Source organism: Pristiophorus japonicus, chromosome 19 (genome assembly GCF_044704955.1).
Source record: "Pristiophorus japonicus isolate sPriJap1 chromosome 19, sPriJap1.hap1, whole genome shotgun sequence".
In the NCBI taxonomy this organism is placed as follows: Eukaryota; Metazoa; Chordata; class Chondrichthyes; family Pristiophoridae; genus Pristiophorus; species Pristiophorus japonicus.
Window position 1 is genome coordinate 26,247,614 of NC_091995.1, and position 16,951 is coordinate 26,264,564.

General features: G+C 46.1%; 1 pseudogene; it reads left to right on the plus strand.

Annotated features, from left to right (window-relative positions):
* The first annotated feature begins 6,484 nt into the window (after positions 1-6,484).
* LOC139229808 (E3 ubiquitin-protein ligase TRIM39-like) lies at positions 6,485-15,243 on the plus strand (annotated as a pseudogene).
* The last annotated feature ends 1,708 nt before the right edge of the window (positions 15,244-16,951 follow it).

The window sequence follows — 16,951 nt, forward strand, 5'->3', positions numbered from 1 at the left end:
ACTGTAGAACCAATCTCTGCCACCAGGGACGCCATGGCACTGTAGAACCAATCTCTGTCACCAGGGGCGCCATGGCACTGTAGAACCAATCTCTGCCACCAGGGGCGATACAGCGCTGCAATACCAATCCCTGCCACCAGGGGCGACACAGTGCTGCAATACTGATCCCTCCTAATTCCCCAGTTAGGGGCTTGGCTCTGAAGTCTCACACGATGGAATAGCACATGAAAAATGGCCACTTGGACAAGGGACCAACAAGTGCTCATCGGCTGTGGAACAATACCCCCAAATCTTTTAAAAATTCATTCTTTGGATTATGGATATTGCTAGCAAGGCAGGCATTTATTGCCCACCCGAGATGCCCTTGAGAAGGTGGTGCGAGTCTTCTTGAACCTCTGCAGTCCGTGTGGGGAAGGTACTTCCACAGTGTTATTAATGAGAAAGTGCCAGGATTTTGACCCAGTGACAATGAAGGAACGGTTGTATATGTCCATGTCGGGATGGTGCGTGACTTAGAGGGTAACTTGAAGGTAGTGGTGTCCGCATGCATCTGCTGTTCTTGCCTTTCTCGGTGGTAGATCCTGTACCAGCCCTGGGAGTGTTTGTTGGTACAGTGCAGAGGGAGCTTTACTCAGCAAAGGGAGGTGTTGATGAACAAGGCTTGGCAAGTTGCTGCAGTGCATCCTGTACATAATACACACTCATCATCATCATAGACAGTTCCTCGGAATCGAGGAAGACTTGCTTCCACTCCTGGTGAGTTCTTTGGTGGCTGAACGGTCCAATACGAGAGCCACAGATTCTGTCACAGGTGGGACACATAGTCGTTGAGGGAAGGAGTGGGTGGGACTGGTTTGCCGCATGCTCTTTCCGCTGCCTGCGCTTGATTTCTGCATGCTCTCGGCGTTGAGACTCGAGGTGCTCAGTGCCCTCCCGGATGCACTTCCTCCACTTAGGGCGGTCTTGGGCCAGGGACTCCCAGGTGTCAGTGGGGATATCGCACTTTATCAGGGAGGCTTTGAGAGTGTCCTTGTAGCGTTTCCGCTGCCCACCTTTGGCTCGTTTACCATGAAGGAGCTCTGAGTAGAGCACTTGCTTTGGGAGTCTCGTGTCTGGCATGGGAACTATGTGGCCTGCCCAGCGGAGCTGATCGAGTGTGGTCAGTGCTTCAATGCTGTGGATGTTAGCCTGAATGTTAGTGCGCCTGTCCACCCAGGAGATTTGTAGGATCTTGCGGAGACATCGTTGGTGATATTTTTCCAACAACTTGAGGTGTCTAGTGTACATGGTCCATGTCTCTGAGCCATACAGGAGAGCAGGTATTACTGCAGCCCTGTAGACCATGAGCTTGGTGGAAGTTTTGAGGGCCTGGTCTTCAAACACTCTTTTCCTCAGGCAGCCGGCCGTAGGCTGCACTGGCGCACTGAAGGCGGTGTTGGTTCTCATCGTCAATGCCTGCTCTTGTTGATGGGAGGCTCCCGAGATATGGGAAGTGGTCCACGGTGTCCAGGGCCGCGCCGTGGATCTTGATGACTGGGGAGCAGTACTGTGCAGTGAGGACAGGCTGGTGGAGGACCTTTGTCTTACGGATGTTTAGCGTAAGGCCCGTGCCTTCGTACGCCCCACTATATCCTGGAGTTCAGCCTCTGTAAATGCGCAGACGCAGGCGTCGTCCACTTACTGTAGCTCGATGACAGAGATTGAGGTGGTCTTGGATCTGCCCTGGAGATAGCGCAGGTTGAACAGCTTCCCACTGGTTCTGTAGTTTAGTTCCATTCCAGCGGGGAGCTTGTTGAATGTGAGGTGGAGCATGTCAGCAAGAAAGATTGAGAAGAGGGTTGGGGAGATGACGCAGCCCTGTTTGACCCCGTGGATTGGGTCTGTGATGGGTCCGTTGGTAAGGATCACGGCTTGCATGTCATTGTGGAGCAGGCGGAAGGTGGTGACGAACTTTTGGGGGCATCCGAAACGGAGGAGGACGCTCCAGTTGACAGTGTCAAAGGCCTTTGTAAGGTCGAAGAAGGCCATGCACAAGGGCTGGTGCTGTTCCCTGCATTTTTCCTGCAACTATTGCGCTGTAAAAATCATATCCGTTGTGCCCCGTAAGGGACGAAATCCGCACTGTGACTCCGGGAGGAGCTCCTCAGCCACAGGGAGAAGACAGTTGAGGAGGACTCTAGCGACAACTTTCCCAGTGGCTGATAGCAGGGAGATTCCACTGTAGTTGCTGCAGTCGGACTTGTCCCCTTTTTTAAAGATGGTCACGATCACTGCATCTCTGAGATCTCCCGGCATGCTCTCCTCCCTCCAGATGAGAGAGATGAGGTCATGTATTCGCGCCAACAGTGCCTCTCCGCCATACTTCAGTGTGTCAGTGGGATTCCATCCGCTCCCGTGGCCTTGTTGTTCATAAGCTGTCTTACGACTTTTTCTACCTCGTGCATTGTTGGGGTTTTGCCGAGGTGGTGGCGGGTAGCATGCTGCGGAATGGAGTTGAGAACACTCGAGTCAAAGGCAGAGTCTCGATTGAGGAGATCTTCGAAATGCTCCTTTCAGCAGCCCTGACTGCCTCGGTGTCCTTGATGAGTGTTTCCCCATTCTTGGCCAGCAGCGGGGTGGGGCCTTGGGTGTTTGGCCCGTAGGTGGCCTTGATTGCGATGAAGAATCCTCGCACATCATGGCTGTCGGCTGGCTGCTGTATCTCCTGTGCTTTCTCCATCCACCACCTGTTCTTTAGGTCCCAGGTTTTTTGTTGGACCTCAGCCTTGAACCATCTGTAATGCTGCTTTGCTGCTCCCACGTTGGATTGTTGATTAAGGCTCAGAAATGCGCTGCGCTTGCGATATATTAGCTCTTGGATCTCCTGATCATTCTCATCCAACCAGTCCTGGTGTTTCCTGGTTGAGTAACCGAGCGTCTCTTTGCAGGCACTGGTTATGGAGGCCTGGAGGTCAGACCAAGCACTGTGGGTATTCTGTGTCTCGGGGTCATCAAGGCACGCCAGGTTAGCTGTGAGGCACTGGCTGTATAGGGCTCTCTTAGCTGGGTCCTTAAGTGCTCCGGCATTGACTTTTTTGCGGCACTATTTCTGCTGCCCCCTCTGCTTTGGGGCTATGTTGATGTCGATGATGGATTGGATTAGGTCTGTCCAGCAGTCGTCGGCTCCTGTCATGGAGCGGGTGATGTGCACGTCCTTGCGATCCCTGGCTCGGACGATGACATAGTCGAGCAGGTGCCAGTGCTTGGAGCGAGGGTGTTGCCACGATGCCTTGTATTTGTCCTTCTGGCGTAACAAGGTGTTGGTGTTGCCAAGTTAGTGCTCTAGACATTTTGTCAGGAGTAAGGTACCACTGGAGTTGGCTTTCCCTACCCCAGAGGTCTGTGTCCTTGCTAACCCTGGTGTTGAAGTCACCGAGGAGGATCAGTTTGTCGTCCGCGGGGATGCAGGTCAGGGATTTTTCGAGGTTGGTGTAAAAACCCTCTTTGGCCTCATCAGTTGCATCGAGTGTTGGGGCGTACGCCACAGTGGAGGGAACGGATGTTTAAGGGGGTGGAAGGGATGCCGATCGACCAGTCTGCTTTGTCGTAGACAGTGTCGAGCTGACTGCACACTCAGGAGATGAGGGAAAAATCTGGGGCTGCAGGGAAATTTCTTTCCACAGTAATAGGTTATCAGCTGCTGCTGTGGGAAATCAAGCTTTGGGGTTATACAAAGGTGCCATTTACAAGGATGATCCCAGAACTGAGTGTGTACAACTATCAGGACAGAGAAGACTGAGAGGTCTTCAAAATTGTGAAGGGGTTCGGTAGGGGAGATGTAGGAAGGATGTTTCCATTTGTGGGGGAGTCCAAGACTAAGGGGCCATGAATATAAGAATGTCGAGAGAAAGAAAGTCAAATTTTGTTTGATAATGCTCCTGCGAAGCATTTTACTGAATTAAAGGCACTATATAAATGTAAATAATATAAATTGTTGTTGTTAAGAGGGAGTTGGAACAGGCATTTGGTGAAGAATATCTACTCGGGAATCTAGGAGTGTAAACTTAGTGGCTCTTCCGCTGAGCTTTCCGTGGATGAGCAGGAGAACCCCGATGAAAATTCACCCACATTTGGTGAGTCGGAAGGTTGTCTGGTCAAGTCCCACAATGGGCACATAATCTAGCCTGACACTCCCAGTGCAGTACTGAGGGAGCACTGCACTATCAAGAGGTGCTGTCTTTCGGATCAAACATTGAACCGGGCCTCTCGGGTGCATGTAAAAGATTGCATTTGAAGAAGAGTTCTCCTTGATGTCCTGGCCAACACTTATCCCTGAACCAACGTTACTAAAACGTTACTAATCTGTTACTAAAACAGATTATCTGCCCATTATCCCATTGCTGTTTGTGGGAACTTGCTGTGTGCAAATTGTTTGCCACGTTTCCCTATATTACAACAATGGACCAAAAGTTGCAGTTGGAGGCTTCCCGCAACGGAAGCCTCCGACCGGCATTATATTTACGAAAGTACCTGGTGGTCCCAGAGGAACGAACACTTTCCCTCCGAGGCCTAGATGCGCAGCCCAGCACAGAGGCCCACGTACTCCAAGAGCGTTTACGCATCCTGGGATCACATGGGCCTGGATCACCAATCACAAGGTAGTATTCTCATCCATAGTAATGGGATCAATGAGACTCCCCTAAAATCAAATAAAAAACAAACTTAAATTTAAAAAAACTTCACTTTTTTTAACTTTTAGAAATTGGCCTAAATTAAATGTTTTAGACAAAAAATTATTTTTTATGTTTTAAGTGGTTAAAAATAAACTTATATTCATAGGCAGGGTTTTTAGTATAAAAATCAATAATATTTTTATACTAAATAAATAATATTTATTTTTTCTATCTATTAAAACTCTTACGCTGGTAAAAGCAGGCATAAGAATTTGAAGGACATTCACTGGACAAGAGTTGGGCAAATAGTCCAAATCTCCGCCCATGAAGGCCCTTCTCCTGGGGATGCGAGTGATCTGTCAAAAGACATTTTGTCAGATCGCAAGTCCTGGGTTCAGGCGCATGCACTTCGTGCACCTATAACCTGGAACTTGCAGGGCCTCTTCGGGTGCGTGCACACATCGTACACACCTGCAGAGGCCGCAATTTCAGGGCCAATGTCTACACTTCAATAGTATTTCATTCGCTGTGAAACTCTTTGGAACATACTGAGGTCGTGAAACATATAAGCTGTTTATACACATAAATATATATATACAAATGTAAGTTCTACCTTATTTCTGGTGCGTATTCTGTTCTTGAACTCTCGGGTAAGCCGGCAGGATCCTAAATTTCATATACTGTATTCGCTGCTCACGATGCGGTCTCCTCTACATTGAGGAGATCAAATGCAGACTGGGTGATTGCTTTACAGAACACCTTTGTTCAGTACGTAAGTATGACCCGAGCTTCCGGACGCCTGCCACTTTAATTCTCCGCTCCAATCCCACTCTGATCTCTCCGAACTCGGCCTCTTACACTGCTCCAACGAAGCTCAACCTAAGCTCGCGGAACAGCACCACATCTTTCGTTTAGGCACTTTACAGCCTTCTAGACTCAACATCCAGTTCAACAATTTCAAACCATAACCTCTGCCCCGATTTTTTTCTTCTTTTTTTCTGATTTTTCTCTCTTTCCCACAGCAGCTGTTGATGATTCTGCCATCTCCATTTCCACCTATCTAGACTCATCTTTTGTTTCTTTGATAGATTTTTTGTTATTAAGGGAATCAAGGGACATGGGGATAGTGCAGTCAAGTGGAGTTGAGGTAGAAGATCAGTCATGATTTCATTGAATGGTGGAGCTAGAGATGAACAGCTTTTAAGCAAATACAGAAAAGGGCAGGGGTGAGGAGGCTGGAAAAGAACAAAAGGGAAAAGGTCTGACAAAGTGGAAGGTGAGAGCGATTAAATGACAAAACACATGATGCTACATACCAAAAGGAGTTTGGCAGATTTAGATCTTATCCGCTAGAACCCGTGTCCAATTTCTCTTGGGCATTCTCTAACAACAATAGCAATTTGTATTTATCCAGTGCCTTTAATGTAGTAAAACATCCCAAGGTGCTTTACAGGAGTAATAGCAAACAAATTTTGACACTGAGCCACACAAGGAGATATTAGGACAAATAATCAAAAGCTTGGTCAAAGAGGTAGGTTTTAAGGAGCTTCGTAAAGGAGGTGAACTCTTACCTTTTCTGGACGTCTTTTGTTTCTATATTTATCCCATTATCATCTCCTTTTGCCTTTAGAAAAGCATTTTTCTTGAATGTATTTCCTATCTAAACCTTGATCCATTGCCAGTTGGAGCTGACTCTGTTTACTGCTGACTCAGAGGGGAGTAATGATAAAGCTATTTGATTCTGAACGACGTGGTATTTGGGAAAGGGTGGGAACATTTCGCAGAAACAAAACTGCAAGCAAAAAAAGGGCAGATAGAGAACAAGCTTTGAGATGGCATCTAGGAAAGAGTTGGGGGATCTAACATGTGAACTAACCTGTCCCATCTGCCTGGAGATGTTCACCGACCCAGTGTCCCTGGACTGTGGCCATCACTTCTGCCGATCCTGCATCTCTGGGAGTTGGGAGAAGATCCCTGGAGATGTCTCCTGTCCCCAGTGTCAGCAGGTCTTTACCCAGAGGGACACCAGGCCCGCACGGACCCTGGCCAAAATCGTGGAGCAGCTCAGACTGCTGAAGGTGAAGGCGACAGAGCGGGAGGAGGAGTTTTACTGCGAGGAACACGAGGAGAAGCTGAAACTGTTCTGTGAAGAGGAGGAGGAAGCGATCTGTGTGGTGTGCGAAATGTCTCGGGCTCACAAGATGCACAGTGTGATGCCCATAAAGGAGGCAGCCCAGATATACAAGGTACCGGATCACTGCCTTGCCGGCACAGGTAGTTGTGGGAAAAGGGGGTTGGGAAGAGGAATTAGACGGGGAGGGAAGGAGAAAGAGGGATAGGACAGAAGTTAAGGGAGAGATAGAAAGAGTTGGGGTGGAGGAAGAAAGGAGAGGAGTTGGCGATGAGGGAAGGAAAATAGCGAGGGCAGAAAGGAGGATAGGAGAGGAAGAATAACCATAGGGAGAGTGAATAGATGGCTGGGGAGGTAGCGGAGAGGGAGCGAGAGTGGTAGCAGAGACGGATAGGCTTAGGGAGGAGGGATGAAATGTAGGGGAGAGGGATAGAGAAAGAGCGAGAGGGGTAGGGGAGAGGGATAGGATAGGGGAGAGGGATGAAATGTAGGGGAGAGGGATAGGATAGGGGAGGAGGGAAGAAAGTTCGGGAGGGGAGGAGAAAGGGTGGGTCTGATCTACATTGGCTTCCAGTCCAGCAATATCTCAAATTTAAAATTCTCATCCTTATGTTCAAACCCTTCCCTGGCCTCACCTCTCCCTATCTTTATAATCTCCTCCAGCCCTACAACCCTCGAAGAACTTTCCAATCCTCCAACTCTGGACTGTTGTCTATCCCTGATTTTCTTCACCGCAGCACTGTGGCCGTGCCTTTAGCTGCCTAGGCACTAATTTCTGGAATGCCCTCCCCAAACCTCTCTGCCTTTCCCCTTGTTTAGGACCCTCCTTAAAACCTACCTCTGTGACCTAGCATTTAGTCACCTGTCCTAATTTCTTTACTTTACCTTGGTGTCAATTTTTGTCTTATTATGCTCCTTTGAAGTGCCTTGGGGCATGTTAGCAAATTAAAGAAGCGAAATAGCAAATTGTTGTGGTTGGTGTCTAGCTATGCATATGGGGTATCGCCGTGTCTATCCATCTATATGGGGTAACCCAGTGTCTATCCATGTATATGGCGTAATCCAGTGTCTATCCATGTATATGGTGTAACCCATTGTCTCGCTATATATGTGGGTATCCTGGAGCCAAGCTATGTCTATGTCTAATGCATATCGAAGGTTCCTGAATGAGATTGTTCAGGTACCATCTCAGAGTATTTTGTTGCATTGACTGTCGCACTGTTGACTGAACTAATGAAGCCTATCTGATTCAGTAATTACGCTCAGGTGTTCAATTTTACTGGAACTCTCATTCATTACCACACACAGTTCAGAGAAGGTTCATGAGGTTGATTCCTGAGATGAAGGGATTGACTTATGAAGAAAAGTTGAGCCTATACTCATTGGAGTTTAAAAGAATGAGAGGTGATCTTATTGAAACATATAAGATACTGAGGCGGTTCACCAAGGTACATGCAGAGAGGATATTTCCAGTCATGGGGGAATCTATGAGGAATTTCTTCTCTCAGAGGGTCGTAAATCTGTAATTCTCTGCCCCAGAGAGCTGTGGAGGCTGGGCCATTGAATATATTTAAGGTGGAGATAGACAGATTTTTGAGCGATAAGGGAGTGAAGGGTTACAGGGAGCGAACAGGGAAGTGGAGCTGAGCCCAAGATCAGATCAGCCATGAACTTAATGGGGCAGAAATTTCGGCCTCCTGGGTCCGTACTGAGTGTCTATGGACCTTGGAAGGCATTGCAAAAGCCAGTTTTCAGTGCACAATGCGCATGCGCTGAAAACCGGCTTTTCCGATCTGTATCTCAGGAGCGAGGACATTTGCAAAGGCAAGATTGCGGGATTTACTTATATCATGCCCAGCAAATGTCCTCAAAACTCTTGCGCCTGATAAAAGCAAGCGCATAGCCTCCTTTTACAGGCGTAAGTTTTAAAACACACAAAAACATTTTAAAATAAAATTATAAAAACACATTTTGTTGTTAAAGCCCTTCCCCACTACAGTAAGTTTATTTTAAACCGTTATTAAAAAAACTTTTTTTTAAATTGGAAAAATATATTTTTTAAACACATAAATAACTTTAATTTAAATTAATAAAAATATGTTGTGTTTTTTTTCTATTTTTTATTATTGGTTTTGTGTGTTTAGGGGGCTGTTTCTCATTCATAATGTTGGCACAGAAGTCCCTGCCTCCCCGGGTCTGGACGGAGTGTGTACTGACCCGGGAAGCATCAGAAAAAGCTGTTTTTCTGTGCGCATTGCGCATGTGCAGAAAACTGGCTTTTCCGATCTGTCAAGTTTCTGGCTTGACAGATCTCGCACATATTGGGAGCAAGGACATTTGCAAGGACGAGATTGCGAGATTTACCCATATCGTGCCCAGCAAATGTCCTCAAAACTCTTGCGCCTGATAAAAGCAAGCGCATAGCCTAATTTTACAGGCGTAAGAGTTTTAAAACACACAAAAACATTGTAAAATAAAATTATAAAAACACATTTTATTGTTAAAAACCCTCCCCACTTTGGTAAGTTTATTTTAAACCATAATTTAAAAAATCATTTTTAAAAATCGGAAAAATATATATTTTTTAATTACATAAATAACTTTAATTTAAATTAATAAAAATATGTCATTCATTTTTTTCCATCTTTTATTATTGCATATTAGTGTTTTGGGGGCTGTTTTTCATTCATAATAATGGGAACTCCAGCTTACGGAGTTCCCATTATTATGAATGAGAATATACTATACCTGATTGGTTGACCAGAGCCATGTGACTCCAGCTCTAGGCCTGCCCACGTCCCAACATGAACGTGCTCCATTGCGCAAGAAGAGGAGGCCTCGACTCCGGGATCTCTGGTGAACATTCGATCAAAATATAGGTGCACATCTTCTGTCCTATTTTTAGTCGAATGCCCGCGGGAAGAAGAAACCAAGATTACTGGGCCAATGGGAATTCCAACTTACAGAGTTCCCATTATTATGAATGAGAACATACTATACCTGATTGGCTGCCCAGAGCCATGTGACTCCAGCTCCAGGCCTGCGCACGTCCCGACGTGCACGCACTGTGACGCACAATCAGAGGAGGCCTCAGGACCGGGAACTCGCGTGGGTGCAGCAGGATAAGGTAAGTGCGCATTTTTTTAAAAAGTTTTTTACGCGACCGCCCGCGAGAAGCAGCCGACCGGGATTTCTGGGCTATTAAATGACGGAGCAGGCTCGAGGTGCCAAATGGCCTACACCTGCTCTTATTTCTTATGTTCATATATACACTAAATGTTTCAGGAAAAACTAGAAGCAGCTTTGGATTTGTTGAAGAGGAAAATGGAGTAAGCGACTGAAAACAAAAGGAAAGCAGAGGACAAGATGGGAGACCTAAAGGTAAGAATCCACTCCACTGTAAATAATTTTATTTAGAAAAATCATTCGCATGGCGTGGACTTCATTGGCAAGGCTTGTGTTTATTGCCCATCTCTAGTTGCACTCGAGATGTGGTGGTGGGTCTTCTCGAACTGCTGCTGTCCAGGGTATTAAAGGGGGTAATTGCACATAGAAATAGGAGCAGGAGTAGGCCATTTGGCTCCCAGAGCATGCTCCGCCATTCAACCAGATCATGGCTGATCTTCTACCTCAACTCCACCTTCCCGCACTATCCCCATCTCCCTTAATTCCCTTAGTTCCCAAACATTTATCGACCTCTGTCTTGAATATACTCAACGACACAGCATCCACAGATCTCTGGGATAGAGAATTCCAAAGATTCACCATCCTCTGAGTGAAGAAATTTCTCCTCATCCCAGTCCTAAATGACCGACCCCTTATTCTGAGACTGTCACAACCCCATATTCTAGATTCTCCAGCCAGTGGAAACATTTTCTCAACATTAACCCTGTCAAGCCCCTTTATAATTTTATATATTTCAATTAGATCACCTCTCATTCTTCTAAACTCTAGGCAATATAGTCCTAGTCTACTCAATTCCCCTCATAGGGAAATCCGCTCATCCCAGGAACTTGTCTAGTGAACCTTCGGTGCACTCCTTATCAGGCAAGTACATCTTTTCTTAAGTAAGGAGACCAGAACTGTACACAGTACTCCAGGTGCAAGTAGGTCTTCGTTTTTTTATTCGTTCATGGGATGTGTCTGTCACTGGCAAGGCCAGCATTTATTGCCCATCCCTCACTGCCCTGAGAAGGTGGTGGTGAGCCGCCTTCTTGAACCGCTGCAGTCCGTGTGGTGAAGGTACTCCCACAGTGCTGTTATGGAGGGAGTTGCAGCATTTTGACTCTTCCACCACCCTTTCAGGCCGTGAATTCCAGAGCATAACAACTGGTCCAGCCATGAAAGGGAGCTCCTTCTGTCACATTAGTACAAATATTCACCAGGACTGGAACTTTCTTTGCTGCAGGAAAGAGCACAGCAGCTGACGGCCACAATTGCAGATGAATTTGAGAAGATGCACAAGTTCCTGAACGAGCGACAAGAGGCCATGAGAAGTCACCTGAGAGAAGAAGCAGGAAACACATTAAAGATATTGGAGGAGAAGGTGAAAGCAATTGTGGGGGAAATGTCGGCTCTCGAGGGAAGAATATCAGAGATACAGACACGACTAAAGATGAGGGAGGCTGCAGAGATACTCAAGGTAATAATTAATATGGAAAAGGAGTTTGCCTGCTTTGGGAATTACACCTGCTTTGATAGTAATGCCTGTTCTTTTTCTCTCTCTCTGCTTAGGACATTAAAGACCTTCTCACCAGGTGGGCCCCTCTCATTGCCCGTGCTTGCCCTGTGCTTCTGTTGTGGCCGCTCACATGCACATCCTCTTTTCCCAGGTGTGATGCCCAGCCCCAGAGAGCAGAGGAGGTTGCAGTCGAGCTGACCATGGAGGTGTTCGGTGAGCCCTTCCAGTTTTTCAGAATGTGGAGGGCGATGAGGAGAATTATCGAACCAGGTAAGAGTCAGAGTGCAACAGTCCCCCTCTGGGGGGTGGCTTGACCCATCCACCTCCATGGCACGAACCTGGTATTGCAGTACTTCCAGGAACGGTGCTTGGGCTCTAGGCCTTTTGGCTAAGAGCATTAGTGCAGGGTGATCCTTGATGTGTGCATGGTGACCTCTGGCGTTTGTGATCTGACAAAGAATTGGAAAGATTGGCTACGATTTTAAAAAAAACAGTCCCCCTCTCCTTGCTGTCCCCTCCCCCCCCCCCCCCCCCTTTGCTCAGTCATTGGCCGGGGGGCAGTGGGGGGGTGGGAGGTTTAGATTTTCAAATGTTCCAATTGAATTCAACGGAAATGATAATAGGGCGGTTTCTACAAAAGTCGGCCATTCCGCAAAGCCAGTTGAAAATCTACTTTTTCCTTGTGTAGTAACTGTGTTCCCATCCTACAGCCTTCACTTTGTATAGTAATAAATATCTAAAGTTAGATTTCACTCTGCTCAGTGCATGTTCTTGGGTCTGCACCATCTACAGACCCTATTGGTATGGAGAAGAATAGAAGACAAATGAGTGGGTTGGACTGTGCAATGATCCATGTTTCCGGTCTTTATGGGTTGCACAGGTGTCTACGTTGGAGCCCTGGGGAGCTACACATAAAGTTTAAGTCCCATTAATTTGCCTTTATCTCATGTTGCTGAGACAAACAGTTCTTTTTGTTCTGATTTAGGATTTTATCCTATTGATGAGGCAACTGCACCAAGAATGACCCTTTCCCAAATTACAAGGCCCTCAAAATTTAAAAGGACAAGCCAGCAAATATAAGCACTGTTAATTTGTCCAAATGACGGCACCATCAACAGTGCAGCACTCCCTCAGTACTGCACTGAGCATGTTAGCCTAGATTCTGTTCTCTGGAATGGGACTGCTGACTCAGAGGCGAGATGCTACCCACTGAGCCATAGCTGACACCGAACAGCTAACTTGTGCTGCAGGTGAGAAAGGCTACGGTCTAAGAGCGCACAAACGGATGTTCGACCCCTCTTTGTAGGGAAGTGGTACAACCTTCTGACTCAGAGGCGAGAGCACTACCAACTCAACCACAGATGACAATTAGATGTTATCACTTGTCAAGCTCGTGTGGTGGCTGGTGTGCAATGGTCACCACACGTGAAAAAAATTCACGCACAGGCATCTTCCACCCCCTCAATTGGAGTTCAGGACTGGAACATCGGGTCCTTCATCGAAACACCTGTGAACTCGTGGAAGCAAGTCATCCTCATTCGAGGGACCACCTGTGGTGATGATCCCTTGTTATTTAATTTTAATGTGAATGAATACAAGTGAGATTTGCCTCTCTTTAGCCAGGCCTGGGTGCTATTTTGAATATCCTTCGACAGTGGTGTGGTAAATTCTTGGGCCGTATTTGACCCAGGTGTTACTCCTTTCATGAGTGGGTGAGATTATTTAGCTCCGTGGTTCCACACATAGAATAAATGACCATGTTTCCAGGCTCACCATTGGCTGTTGTGTAGACGGAAATAGAACTGTCGCCTCTTCAGTCCCATTCAGACATTAGAAAGGTCGTCATCACTGCCCCAAAAGTGCCAGAATACAACAGGTTGGGCTCAGGGAGGGAGATAGAGCTCCTGCAGCTTTTGGTCATTGATGAAAACCAAGCACTCGGGTTTATTTCTAGAGGTATAAAATTGAAAAGTAGGGAATTTATGCTAAACCTGTATCAAGCCTTGGTTAGACACACTTCGGAGTATTGCATGCAGTTCTGGTCACCATATTATAAATAGGATATAGAAGCGCTGGAGAGGGCACAGAGAAGATTTACAAGGATGATATCAGAAATACGAGGGTATACATATCAGGAAAGGATGAGCAGGCTGGGTTCTCTTCTCTTAAAAAAAGAAGGCTGAGGGGTGACCTAATAAAGGTCTTTAAAATTATGAAAGGTTTTAATAACAGTGGATACAGAGTGTTTCCACTTGTGGGGAAGAGCATAGCTAGAAGCCATCAATATAAGATAGTCACCAAGAAATCCAATCGGGAATTCACAAGAAACTTCTTTACCTAAAGAGTGGTGAGAATGTGGAACTCAACACCACAGGGAGTGGTTGAAGCGAATAGTATAGATGCATTTAAGGGGAGGCTAGACAAGCATATGAGGGAGAAGGGAATGGAGGGTTATGCGAATAGATTTAGATGAGGAAAGAGGGGAGGAGACTCGAGTGGAGCATAAACACTAGCATGGACTGGTTGGCCCAAATGACCAGTTTCTGTGCCGTATATCCAATGTAATCCCACGTAAAATCTGCACTGTGTAAATAGGGCTGAGAGAACGGTGAGGGTTCAAAGGTGAATAATCCCATAGACACCCTGTCCCTGAGGCTCCACAGTCCCTGGGATGAGGAAAGTGGTGATGGCCCATCACTGTCTGTACACATCTCGTGATTCAGTCCTGGTTTTCTTACAGTAACAGCTTCCCATTCATGTTTTGTTTCAGTCCCAGTGTCTCTCACCCTGGACCCAGAGACGGCAAATGAACAACTCATCTTGTCCCAGGAGGAGCTGATGAGTGTAAAGCATAGCAATGAAGAGCAAGTCGAGGAGCAAGACTTTCCTGATCTGCCGGAAACATTTGATGAATACTTACATGTTTTGAGCTCACAGAGTTTCACATCAGGGAGACACTACTGGGAGGTGGGCCTTGGGAACAAGGCCCAGTGGGTTATAGGTGTCTGTGGCGAGTCGGTCAACAGGAAGGGTGACATCCTAACTATACCTTCACATGGATACTGGGTCATAGGCTTGTTTAATGAGAATGATTATCGAGCATCAACCGAGCTTGAACATACAATCATTCCTGTTGAAATGAAACCGCGGAAGCTGGGAGTTTACCTGGATTATGAGGGAGGACAGGTGTCATTTTACGATGTTGAAGACATGACTCACCTGTACACTTTCATTGACACTTTCACCGAGAAACTCTATCCCATCTTTAATCCGTGTAATAACCTAACCGGCAAAAACTCTCAACCACTCACACTGCTCACTAGTTAACACAGGATCTGTTTCTCTATCTTTATATATATATCTACATATACATGTGGAGGTGGAATTGAAAACATGGACCGGGATTCAAAGAAGACGGAATCACATCAGTCACCTGTTTATATACTCCGCCCGTTATTCAGTCCAATTGACGTCAATAGCGTTGGATATCAGGTGTGTCACATAACGGCCATCTACTGCGATTCAGTCTGTTTTACGTCCAAATTCCACTCTCCTCCCTTCCACCACCACACACCTTCCTTTCTCTCTGTGTCTGTCTATCGAGCTGTACCTGCCTATCTACCTGTCTATATCTAGTTGTCTGACCACCTCCCCATTTGTGATGTTTGCACTTTGCAACATCATTCCCTTGTTGCCTGTCTGAGTCAGACCACTTACAAACCAGCAGTGACAGGTGCCCATCGCATTGGTACGGGTGTGCGCTGTCTACAACCCCAGTTCCAAGAGGCAACCGCAGCTTGCTGTAACCTCCGATTCCCCTTTTGGTGTTTTAAAGAATTGTATGATATTCACTGTTACATTAGGGAAGTTGCTGATTCATATTCAGCTGATCTATGACACACCAGTCATAAGAGGTTAAATTATAAGGACAGTGTGCATAAACTTGACTTGTATTCCCTTTAGTGTAGGGGACGATCTAATTGTAGCATTTAAAATGATTAAAAGATTTGATAGGGTAGATAAAGAGAAACTATTTCCTCTGGTTGGGGGAATGAGCAACAAGAGGACATAATCTTAAAATTGGAGCTCATCCATTCAGGAGCGAAATCAGGAAGCACTTCTTCACACAGAGGGTAGTGTAAATCTGGAACTCTCTCCCTCAAAAAGCTGTGGATGTCGGGGGTCAATTGGAACTTTGAAGCCCAAAATCGATCGATTTTTGCTGGGTGCGGGTATCACGGGATATGGAGCAAAGGCAGGGAAATGGGGATTGAGGTAGAAATCGGCCACGATCTCAATGGCAGAACAGGCTCGAGGGGCAGGATGGCCTCCTCCTGTTCCTATGTCTCTGCGAGCTCAGACCCTGAATCCAGGGCAGTGCTTCAGCAATGGCTCAGTCAGTGAGTGCGCGGCCCCATTGTGGTGGCTGCGGCCAAGGAGCTACATTTGGTTTCACTGTTGCTGGGGCTTAAATGTTGCGGGGGGGTGGGAGGAGGGGGAAATCAGCTCCCGATCCCCCCCCAACCACGATTGTCGTCATCAAGTCTTTATTGAAAATTGTACATGTCTGAGTGTCAGGTGCGGGCAGCCAGCACAGTCAAATAGCTTACTCACACACACAGTCTAGGCACTCATGGTTAAAGTAGTACAAGGCAATGCAAAGCACTGTGCGCCAGCAAGAGGAAGCACTTCAAGAGAGGAATAAAACACATATAAAAGAAAGAACTTGCATTTATACAAAACCTTTCATCACCTCAGGACATCCCAAAGCTTTTCACAGCCAATGTCGTACTTTTGAAGTGTGGTCACTGTCTTCAGGGCTGGATTAAGGGCCTCTTGGTCCTGGGGCAAACTGTTTGAAATGGCCCTATACTTATGTTTTGGGCAGGTTATGACTGTGATAGCTGGTTTGACCTGAAACAAATAAAATCAAGTGCATAAATATAATAACAAATTACTAGGTAGACTTTTACTATAATATATTATAACATTATAATATATTAAATATATTATATCGCACAGTTTAATAATAACACTGATTAAATAGTAAAGATTTTGTCTCTGCAAAAATAGGTATGTACAAGTTAGGCCAATAAACAATATTTTCCTCGGTCTTGTTTTTCCTCTCTTATTGTCTGTTCTGTTCAGCCTATTTAAGAGGCCATATATTTTCTTTCCTACATTTATTTGGTGGGTGTGTGTTCTTTGGTGGGCCTGGGGCTGCAGCCCCATCCGCCCCATGGTTAATCCACCCCTGACTGTTGTAACGTAGTAAACACTGCAGCCAATTTGCACACAGCAAGCCTCCACAAATAGCAATAATATTGTGTTGATCATAAGCACTGGTTGGGTCAAAAGGCCCATTTCTGCACTTTAAATTCTATGTAATTCCATGTAATATATATTGTAATAACATATATAATGTGTATCACCTGTGGGAGCGCTGCACTGTCAGAGGTGCCATCTTTCAGATGAGGCATTAAACCG